Below are 9,401 nucleotides of genomic sequence, written 5' to 3' on the forward strand. Positions count from 1 at the left end.
ACAGATGGAAAATGTAATAAATGGAACTCTGGAGGTTTTGGGTTTTTTTTTTTGGACAAGGTTTAACTGAGCTAATTGCATTGCTAGGCGTATCTCAAAAAAAAAAAGTGTTGTGGTTATGACTGAAAATACCATTCACATAAAATATACAGATTTTTCTCGCACTAGATATATTTATATTAAGAGGACGGGAAATAGCAGCTGTTCACTGCAATCCTGCGTTATCACCAGCCGAGTATCTTCCATCCCAGCATTTCAATAACCGCATTGTTACTGGCAGGGATGGTCACACAAACGTGTGAGCTCTCTTATCTCGTACATAGTTTCCCTATGATTTTGCTAATGGGATAAAAATTATAAACGAAGCAACAGAGTAACAATTAAATCCGTCCCGCTCTCAGCACCCCGCTCCCTTTCCCAGGGGCTGATGCTCTTAGGGGGATCATTTGCAAATCCCCCGGGGCTGTGCCGACCCAAGGCGCGCTGGCTGTCGCTGCTCACCACCCACCCGGCTGATTTTTAGGATGTCCTGCTAGGAAAGTTTACCCTGGACCGGCAGCACGGGGACCTTGGTGTCCACCCGCGACGCTCGGCTTTCGGGAGGGCAGCCAGCGAGCCTTGTGGGGTGCGTTTGGGGACAGGGGTGTCACCACGGCTCGACGACGCCTGGCACGGCATCAGGGCCCCGGCTCTGGCTGCAGCTGAGGCTTAGAAATTCTTCCCTGAACCAGATAGGAAAACAAATCCCAGCTACTGTGAGCAGGCCGTGCTCGGGCTCCGGATGGTTTCTCAGCCCATAAGGGGAAGAAAACAAATACAGAAACGCCGGCGCTGAGCCACAACAGCCGGTGCGTTGCTATAAACTCCAGCGAGGAGCTGGACCTTGCTGCGTTTCTTGCATTTCACGGGGGATTTCCAAGGAAGTTCTTCCTTCCCTCCCCATCCAGGCCGGGGTGGATGCGTGTGTCCACCCCGGCACGGGAGCAACCGGGACGGAGGGACCCGAGCCACGTGCCGGGGAGAAGGTGCTTCCTCCGGTCAAACCCCTGGCGTTTGCCGGGCCCTTTAGGAGAACGCCGTCTGATTTTGTGCCAGAAATACCCACTTGACGGAGACATAATCAAGCCTACACTTTAATTGCGTTTATGATGAAGTGCCTGGGCACACATTGGGACCCCTCCTCAGGGTTTTTGCCCCGATGCTGCCCCGCTTTGCTATTTGCCTGGGGGTACCCGCCTGGGGCAACGACCCCCTGACAGCCCTGACTCCATCCAACCCAGTCCATCCCAGTTGAAGAGCCAGCGAGCTGGGAAAGCCGGTACCCAGCGTGCAGCAGCCGGCACTGGATGGTGCCAAGTATCCCCAGCTGGCCCCAGGGAAAGGGGGAGCTTCTCGGGGGGTGGCCTGGGGACACCCCAGCTCAGTGCCGGGGCGGGGACCGGACCCACCAGTGCCCAGGGGGTGGGTGGGAGTGGGACAACCCGTTGAGCGCGCCGGGGCGGCCGGCGGTGGCACGCGGCCATCCGCACCGGGGAAGGAATGCCAGCAATGCAGAACCCCCCCCCGGCTCCCTGGCCACCCTGCGCACCGGGGACCCGGGGGATGCTGGCAGAAGGGGTGCTGCCGTCAGGTTTTGTCTTGGGGGGGCTGTGTGTTAGTATGTTTAACTGGAACCCCAAATCTCCCTCTCTATTTACCCTGATATCCTCTCTCTTTGCCTGGCAAGTCAGCAAGGATGAAAATAAAAAGGCGTTTCATGAGATCTAAGTCAAACGGGGCTGGAAAGAAAGAAAATCCAGCCTGAATACACAAGTATTGGAAACATCAAGAAAATCTGAGCGTGCATCCTGGTGGGGAGGCATCCCCCCCTGCCTGCCGCTCCGCCAGTAGTGCTGATACGGTATATTCTGCTAATCTACCCCGCAGTATTTACAGCCTATAACCCAGGATCCTCTTTAACATCAAGTTGCAGCAACCGGACACGATTAGAGCCTGCGAGATTCCTGGGGATGGCCGGATGGAAAGGTGGCATCGACTCCCCCCCTCCGCACCGGACCCCCAGCTCCTCGCCCGGCCCAGGACCCCAAGCTGGGTTTTATTACCAGTATATTGATAAACCTGGGGCAAGATGGGCAGGGACTTGCCGCGGGGCAGGCCTGGCTTTGCTGCAGCCCCCCCGGCCCATGGCGTGGCGAAACACAGGCTGCCCTCGGCACCTCTGCAGCCTCCCGGTAGAAAAGCCCGTGGCCCCTGTCCCATCCCTGCTCCTCCGTCCGTTCCCTTTTCTGGGGCCCTAAAGGGGCTTTTTGGGGCTCTGGGCCTGGGGGTTATTCCCAGGGTTTGCTCGCAGCCTGCCCGAGCTGCTGAAAAGCCTGTGGATATGTGTTATAAAGCAGGAAAGGCAGCGGCCGGCGGGGAGAGGCAGACGAGGAGGAAAGATCACAGAACCGGGGGAATATTTTTAGCCTGTCTGTGTGCCTGCTCGCCAGCTTCCCTCGGTGAGCTTCAGAGCCACCCGGCTGACTTCAGTCACGTCTGAGGGAGGGACAGACGTCTCAGGGCTGCCCCTGTCCCCCGAAACAGGAGAGAAACCCCAGCGAGGGCCCCCCCCAGCAGAGTCGCCAGCAGCCCCCATGCTACGAGACATCAGAGAATCCACACCAGCGTGGTGGGGTGGGAGGAAAACTGGTCTGTGAATGGCTCTGCTGAAAAATAATCGTGATGCGGGCAATGTAGGTGGTGAAAGCCTGCAGGGGCCCAGGGCACCCATCGGGGTCCTGCAGAGGAGGGGGGCACGGGAGGTTCATCCCCCCCCCGGCAGCCCGGCGATCCGGCTCCCTGCTTGGTGCTCACCGGCACGCACGTGCTTTCCATCGCAGCCCTTGGCCAGCAGGTTTTGATTATGAGCTTGCAGAAGCCAGCTAACCTCTCCGCAGGGCGAACTCTGGGAACGGAGTTACAAAGCCGCACGTTTCGCTGCAAACCTGATCCGGGAGCAGAGGGAAGGGGAAAGCGTCGCTCCGGGATAAAGCCGGGATAAGGGGCCAGTGCCGAGCGGGGTAGGGGAGCAGGGCTGGGCTTGCTCTGTCCCTGTGCAAGCTGTAGGAACATCAGGAATGAATTGTGCACGAAGGGTCGTGGCCCGGCCTCCCATTCGCGCTGGGGGAACTGGGGATATTCCAACGTGCTTCCTCTGCCAGAGCGACTCCAGTTGCACCTTCGTGCCCTAAGCCGGTTAGATTAGGTTCTCGGCATAAATATATTTAAACCAGCCACAACTCCAGTGCAGGAGGACACGAAAGGCCCCATTGCATGGGGCAGTGGGCTCAGCATCGCCTCCATCCCCAGCGCCGTGCCCCGGGGGGCTGCCCCGGCACGCTGGGGAGATGCTTTTCTTTGCACAGCGTGGTTTAAAACAACCCGCAGCCGGCTGCTGCTAGCGCAGGTTTCAGGCATGCTTTGCAAGGTGGATGGTGCTGTTTGTGTCCCCAGGGAGGGTGGGCAGCCGGGGGTGCAGGCGGGCACCTCTTTGCCCAGGGAAACAGGACTCTGGCCTCGTGCTTCGTCAATACGCAGGGTTGCAGCAGCGAAAAGCCAGCTCGGGCCACCCGACCCCTCCGCCTTCGCCAGCCCCAGGGACAAAGCACCCCAAGGATCTTGAGGCAGCGAGGAGTTTGGCTGTGGCCTGATGTATCCATCACCCGTCTATCAATGATTTACCGCCGCTGTGAAGTGCTGTTTGTGCTGCCGGGGCTTTCCAGCGGCCCCAGCCAAGGTCAGGGCTCCGCACGGTGCGGGGACAGACAGACGCCAAGGGGGAGAGGGGCCGGGAGCCTGCGAGGTGCCGGTGGGCACAAGCGCCCCTGCCATGTGCGATGGGCTCATCCCGAGCATCCCTCCTCCCTCCGCGCTCGAGGACCCCGGGGCAGCTGGGGACATCCACCTAACCCCGCTCTTACACCCCGAGGGGTTTCACCTTGCCAGGGCTCTGCGTCACAGGGGGGGGATGGAAACCCCCGTTGGAGACAGCGGCTGCCGGAGCTGGGGCTGGGAATCACTCCCCGCCGGGGTCACCGACACAGCAGCCGTCACAGCCTAAAACCACCCCTGCGAGCACCAGCGGCTGCAAGGTGCTGGGGTGCTGGGGCCGGACCGTGCCAGGTGCCTCGCATGAAGGGTTCCAAAGGTGCCGGCCGTGCAGGGCAGGATTTGTGCAATTACTCTGCTTTTTGAAGCAGCCACAGCATCCTTTAAATGCTCGACCAAATGCAAATCGATTTTTAAGAAATGGACTGAGCAGGCCTCCACAAGGATCCATAGCTTGGCTAATATTTATCTAACGGGCTCCCACCACCAGCTTGTTAATTGCTTTTTATTTAATTAATGCCATGCAGGACCCAGCCTGCTGCAGCTGAGCTCCCTGGGCACCGGGGTCCCCGCGTCCCTTCGCTCTGGCCACCTCCTTTTTTCTCCCCCCTCCACCCGGTGCCTCTCCTTCCCCCCTCCCTCGCTCCATCCCACCCCCACCCGCACCCCAAGGAGATCCCCCTCTGCTCCAGCACCCCCCGGGGCCAAAAAAGCCATTTGCATGGCGCATGGTGAACCAGCGCCGGGCACCAGCTTAGAAACAACCGCGGGCTTTGCTGAGCTCTTTGCACCCTGGGCCGGTTCCCCGGGACATCTCACCGCAGACGTGTCACCACCAAGTGCACCAGCACCCATGGGGGAAGCTGGAGGGGGGCACCGCGTCTGGCCCCCCCACCCAGGAAAGGTTTGAAACCCCACAGCTTTAGGCACTGACTGCAGCAGATGCTTTATTTATCTATTTATTTACTTACTTAGTACGTGAGTTAAACGGGAGGCTCGAGAGCGTCCTTGCAAACCTATGACAAGTGAGCAAATGCATTGGAGGGGTCGCAAAACCGCGGTGCGTTATTTCAGAGCATTTGCCGAGGCAGGATTTTGGGTCGCTCCTTTTGCAGGGAATGCCTGTGCATATGCGTGTGTATGTGCATATGTACATATATATATGTACTCATATATATATATGTACATATATATATATATACACAAAGCCCAGGGAACTCGGCGGTTCCCCAGCGCCTGCAGCTGCCGTCTCCCCTGCCAATGCCCACATCACCCGATTTTGCAGGCAGCTCGTGCCAGCGTGCCCAGATCCCCGGCACCGTGAGCTGAGCTCTCGCAGCCCGCGGGCTCCCCAAGCCCCCAGCTTTGGGGTACCCCCCCCCCAGCACATAGGGATGCTTTGGGGTGCAAGGGGGGGCTCGCCACCCCATCAGAGGCGAGCGGGGCGGCTGGGGCGCTGCTTCGGGGGCCACCTCACTCTTTCAATTACCGGCTGCCGAATTTCTCGGCGTTGATGCTGCCGCCAGACCATCGCCCGGTGCGAAGGCAGAGGGTGCCTGAGATCGGAGCAGCGCTTCCAGCACCCGCTGCCCTCCTGCCCTCCTCTGCAGCACCAGCAGCAGAGAAACGCGCCGTTTTGTTTTGGTTTTAAGGGTAATTTTCAGTGGAAACCTTTCCCAGACACGCCATTTCCCCGGGAAGCGGCAGCTGTGCAGTCTCCGGCCGGCTGCGGGTTTCCCCTGCCAGCTCGCACATACGACTCCCAATTAATCGCACAAAGAAAAGAACATGTTGACACGGTGAGTCAGGCGCAGGCACGGCCCCGTGCCAAAATGATCAACCCCAGCTTTCCACCCAGCGTGGTTATTCTGTCCCGAAGAGCGTGTACCCCTCGGGAAGCCGGTGAAGCCCCCCCGGCAAGGCACGGGAAGGCAGGCAGGGCAGGCAGGGCAGGCAGGGCAGGCAGGGCTTGGGCAGAGCGCTGCCTCTCAAAGCACCACCTTGCTTTAAACTTGCTGGAAAAATCAGCCCTGAAATGGCATCATCTCCCCTGAAATGGCATCATCTCCCCTCGCATCTGGGATGTGCTGGGTACCCGGATGGGTCGGGGGACCCCGCGGCCGGGTTGGGCTCGGGGATGTGCTGGGGACCAGCCTGCTCAGGGAGGACCAGATGGTTTCCATCCCGGATTCCTCCAGCATTGGCTGACGTGGATGGGAAGTCCTGGGGTACGTGGATGGGAAGTCCTGGGGTGAACACAGTGCCCAGGCCACCCACCGTTGGGCGCTGTGGGTGCCCTGGCATCCCGTGGATGGAGGAGCAGACCTAATGCTGACCCCAACCGGGACCCTGCATCTCCAGGAAGGAGTTTCCTCGGTTTCCAGACCCCTGAGAACCCCTCTCCCTCCCCCCCCGGGGTCCTCGGTCGCCCCTGGGCTGGAGGAAGCTGGGGTGCTCGGTGGGAACCCAGGCTCTGGTTTCATGAAAGCAAACTGGGAGGGAAAGAGCCAGCTCACCCTTCCCCGAGGCTGCATCTGGGAGCTGGCGTGGGGCGGGAGGGAGGAACCACAGCTTTGGGGACCCAGCTGGGCCACCCCAAAAATTCCCCAGCCCCTCACCACCCCAGCAGCCACCCCCCTACCCCTTTTTTGGGGTCCCAACCCAACAGTGGGTGCTGCAGCCCTCGCCTACATGCCCGACGGAGGGGGTATTTGCACGGCAGCACCCATGCCCCTGAGCAGGGTGTTATCGGTGCAAGCCCCGATCAGCAAAACCCCGATCCTCTCTCGTGCGTGCTCATGTTTTCATGACACCCTACAAATCCCCGGGAGGTTTTGGGGCTGTGGGTTCCCACCATAAACACCCTGCGGCAGCAGCAGGAGCCGGCACCGCACCGCTGGCCCGGGCGCTCTCCGCTTTGCAAACCCAAGCTGTTTATGAGCTATATGAGCACAATAAAGCAAAAGCAGCTGTGGCTACTACCTCCTTTTATGTGATTGGGGTTTTTTTTCTCCCCCCCCCGAATTTTTATGATCCAGATATAAAGCCCTGGGAAATACAGGTTTAGAGCAGAGCGCTGATACCCGTTCATGCAGGGGCATGAAATGCAGTGCCCTGACTCTCATCCATCCCAGGAGCTGGAGTGCACAGTGCACGGTAAGCCTCTGCACCCCAGGGCACTTATTTCCAACGAGCTTTTTTTTTTTTTTTAAAGAAAATACTAAAAATAAAGTGCCTGGAAGCCGATGATGGGCAGCGGGGGAGAAATCCCAGGTGTTTGGCCCTGCCACAGCTCGTGTTTGCACAACCCTGCCCCATGCCAACATCTCTTTGCCCAAGGCCTTACCCGAAGAAAGGCGAAGGGGTGAAGGATGTTGCGGGCACTCCAGGAAAGGACTGGGAAATAGTACTGTCACCCTCACTGAAACCCTGCTTTCAGCAGCCCTTGCTGGCTCCGATTGCTTTGTCAGCACTTGCTGTATTTAGGATTAGTGTATTTTTGCTCTTTTTGGCTTTTGGAGAAGCGCTGTGCTTCGGAGCTGCGAGCAGGAGGGGAAAGTTAATATTAGAGCATTGCCAGGCAGCGCGGGATAACCCTGCCATGCTGGGGCAGGGATGGCCGGTGGCTAAAGCCACATCCCTGCGGCCAGGGACACCCTTGGGGAGCGACTGCAGGAGGGGGTTTGCTCCCACCAAGCACCCAGTGAGCCAGGCCAGGGGCTGTGGCCTGGCAGGGGAAAGCATGCTGGAATATAGATATATTTTTTCTAGGTATAACAGAAAAACAGGATTAAGCTGATTTCCCCCCCCATCCTTTGCACCCCAGGCTGTGGCAGAGCTTCTGTTTGCTCCCCCAGCGCTGCTTGAGCCTGGGCTGGCTGCCAGTGGCAGCGCGGGGACCCGGGCACCCCAGCTGGGACGCTGGCTCTGTCCCCAGCACCCACCCTCTTGCAGCTGTGAAATATCGGAGCTTTTCTAACTCAGCTGAGCAGGCTCCTAAAATCCGCTGGGAACCTGCCCGGGTTGTGGGTGGGTACCCCCACGGGTGAGCTCAGCTCTCCCGATGCTCGCCCTCCACGATCTCGGTGCTGTCCCCTCCAGCGTGGGGCAGAGGGACCGGGGTCCTCCTGCGTTATGCCCCCCAATAACCTCCGCCCTGGCTGACCCACACACCCCGTCCGGCTCCCAAAGCACAGAGCAGGCGGCACAGATGCCTCCTTCATCTCCAGCCATGCTAGTCTCTGGCACAGGGCACCCGCTTGGCACCTTTTTGCACCCTCCCCTGTGCAAACGCAGCCCTGAGACCCCTCGCTCGGAGGGGCTTCATTCATTTCGGTGCTTTACAGGAGAAAGGGGTGCTCCCAAGCACAGCCGTCCCGGCTAACCGAGCCCCCTGCCCCAGCTCCCACCCCATTTACACCCCTCCTGCCATTGCATTTGGCAAGGCAGTGCATCCCCCTCCCCTGATTTACCCAGACCCTTCAGCACACACTTGTGGCTGGCGGAGCGGCTCTTTTTAGGTCGCTGGTGATTAGAGACGTGCTGCATTGCCCCGTAGCCTAATTAATAATGGGAACTCTGTGCTGACCTGGCACTTTGCATCCGCAGAGCTGAAGCGGTGCTGCCGATGCAGGCAGCAGGCTGTCTGCAAGCCCTGGATCTGGCCGTCGGCAAGTGGCTTTGCATTCCCATGGCCGGGACATCCAAGCCCCCCGGCATCCGGCAGCAGTGCGGCTGGAGCTGGGCAGCTTGCCCCCGGGAAGGGCTGGAGGCAGGCTGGGAGCCCGCACGCACCCGAGCATCCCACAGCCCAGACTGCAGCTTGTGGCCATGTTATGTGAAACAGCATCTCCTTTGGTCTGTGGTTTAGGCTGGCCCTTGCTAGCTTAATCGGATAGTCACTGATTCCCCGCAGCGGGGTCCCGCTCCCCACACTTCACTGCTGGGACCTTCATCCCTTGGCTCGGCCCTGGGGCCGTAGGGTAGAGCGGCTGTCCCATGCACAGCCCCTCTCTGACACCTCTGCCTTCCCCACGCTTTTCCATGATTAACCTTGAAGAAGGGAAGGATTTGGCCTGTGAGAGCGGGGCACGATGGTTCTAACCAGCACCGCGGTGCTCCAGCAAGCCTGGGGGTCCCCAGGGTTACCCCGACGCTGGCCGCTCTGGCTTATCACCCACAATCCAAAAAGCCTCCCAAAATAAAACTAAAAAAACATCAGAAAGCCCCAAGTTCTATGCTCCATACGTAAGGAAACAGCAGCAGCAGCATCCCCTGGAGCAGCCGGGACCCCCCCGCGCCTGGCACAGGCTGCATCCCTCCGGGCTGTGCCGGCGGCTGCCGGCTGTGCCAGGGCGGCTGTCCCTGGGGCAAAGGCTGGCGCTGCCTGTCCCCGCCACCCCCTCGCCCGACCAGCCGGGCCGGTGGGGACGCGCCGGTGCCAGGAGGCTGTGGGTGTCCCCGGCGGGGGCCCGGCCGGGCTCCATCAGAGCCCCCGTGCCAGCTTCCAGGTTTCAAGAAGAGCCTTTTCATGA

Source organism: Ciconia boyciana, chromosome 6 (genome assembly GCF_034638445.1).
Source record: "Ciconia boyciana chromosome 6, ASM3463844v1, whole genome shotgun sequence".
Classification (NCBI taxonomy): domain Eukaryota; kingdom Metazoa; phylum Chordata; class Aves; order Ciconiiformes; family Ciconiidae; genus Ciconia; species Ciconia boyciana.